The sequence below is a fragment of the Ceratosolen solmsi genome, unplaced genomic scaffold, assembly GCF_000503995.2.
Source record: "Ceratosolen solmsi marchali unplaced genomic scaffold, CerSol_1.0 scaffold10, whole genome shotgun sequence".
NCBI classification, from domain to species: Eukaryota; Metazoa; Arthropoda; class Insecta; order Hymenoptera; family Agaonidae; genus Ceratosolen; species Ceratosolen solmsi.
In genome coordinates, this window is record NW_011948412.1 from 17214329 (window position 1) to 17216205 (window position 1877).

The following is a 1877-nucleotide window of genomic DNA, read 5'->3' on the forward strand; positions in this document are numbered from 1 at the left end:
TTTTTAAAGTTACCGATCACGCTTCTCAGAGAATATTATGTAATATTAGCGACAGAGCGAAATTAATTTTATTACGCAAATTAGGAACTCATAGACGATTAAATAATAAATGAGAAATTATCGCTGAGGATTATCGCGCAAACACTGCATTACTAGGAACACGCACTTTGACTCAGCTGTTCGCAATAATTTTTGGCCAACTATACAATGAACGTTTCGATAAGAAAGTGCAACAATAAGAAAATTGTTGATTGCCGAAATGAGGGGATGGAATCGAAATTGGCTTCCCCCAATAAATAGGCTCATCAAAGCTTCATACCGAGTTGGAACCTTAATTATTGGGTATTAAAGGCGATCCCAAGAGCCTCTGGAATCTTTGCCCTCGGTTTTCCGGGTGCATTAGCGTGAGTTTTTCCGGTGGCCCCCGGGGTTCGCAGCTTCCACCTGTGGCGCTGGGACAAAGGCCGCGAGGTCACGCGCGCCCCTTTAAAAGCTTCCCTTCAAAAGAGGGATGCATATAGCACGTACGCGGCGGGGGTGGGAGCCGCCACGTCATGTAAGTCTTCTCATTGTAGAGTCGGCCGAAGGGAGGAGGTAAGGACGTTAGGTAAAAAAAAAGGAGGGGGCGATGGTGGGGAAAGGGAGAGGATGAGCGACAGCTGGTTTTCTCCTGGCGCGCTTATGGTCACTGGCGCTGTGCTGCTCCTTGTCGACCGAGTCGCGACGCGCTCACGGGGAGTAGGGCTGTTTCGCGTTATCTCTCTTCCTCTTGTGCACGTACATACCGTGCCGTGAAGAGAGCGAGAGAGAGAACGAGAGAGAGAGAGAGAGAAGGCGAACCTTTCTTCTTGCTCCCCTCCGGGCACTCGCTTCGCGCCTCTTCGGGGAATCGTAAATCGCGCGGAGCACGGAGGGTCGCCTTTGAACGCGCCGCCGTGTCTGCCTCTCTCCCCTTCCTTGCCCCGCACCACGGTCCCCTCGGCCCCGGAGCACGGCCCCCGGCCCCCGTTGGTGCGCTCCCCACTGCGCGGAGTCTCGTTTTTCGGGAAAAGCCGATGCTGCTGGCGGTGTGACGCGAGCGCCACGGCCGCCAGTCGGGCCGTAGTCCTCGGGTGCGACGCGTGTGCTAATCGTGACTCTAGCATATCTCGCCCCACCTCCCGTCCTCCCTTCCTGTCATATCTGCCAGTACTCCTTCCTTTTCCTGCGCTCGCGTTGTTGTTCCTGTTTGTTGATCGTTGAGAGCAGTGTGTAGTGCAAGAAGAGGAGGATAGTGTGACACGTGCCTGTTGGTTGTTGTTTGTTGAATTATTCTTGGCCGTCTGGCGTTCGTCCATCCGTTCCAAGAAGGAAGAAAGTGAGGTTAGAGTAGCGGCAGCAACACTCAAGAACCGCCGTTGCGCACACCAAACATGTTTCCCGTGAACACTGGCCGGCCGATTACTTTGATCCGAGACACTTGGTTTGCCAGGCCTTCGATCTACCAGTACTAGTGCGTCCATATCTCGAATATGCGACCGCTCGGTTATCATGGATCTAGAGAAGGAAAAGAGGTACCGATATCGTTTCGAAGCTTTTATAGCACCTTTACACGTTTCTTACTTCCTTACTTCCTTCTTTCCATACTTTTATTCATTACTTCATTCCATTACTTCATTACTTCCTCCCTTTCATTCTTCCTTACTTCTGTACTTTATTCTCTTCATGCTTGCTTTCGTTGATTTCTTCCTTCCTTCCCTCCCCTGCTCTTCCGTTATTTCATTTTTACGCTCTTTCTTTCATCATTTATTACTTCCCGAATCTTATAAGGCGGCACACTATAATAAAAAAATCCTCTTGCCGGATCTTGTCATTGGCTTGTTGCATAAGTGTACATG

At 50.4% G+C, this 1877-nt stretch overlaps 1 protein-coding gene across 1 annotated transcript in view; it reads left to right on the plus strand.

Annotated features, from left to right (window-relative positions):
• Positions 1–1110: 1110 nt before the first annotated feature.
• The window catches only part of Axn (protein axin), a 27513-nt gene continuing 26746 nt past the window's right edge, over positions 1111–1877 (plus strand). Inside the window, exon 1 of the mRNA XM_011498218.1 lies at positions 1111–1553. The gene's annotated coding sequence lies outside the window, so the exon portion shown is untranslated. The remainder of the gene's footprint in view (positions 1554–1877) is intronic.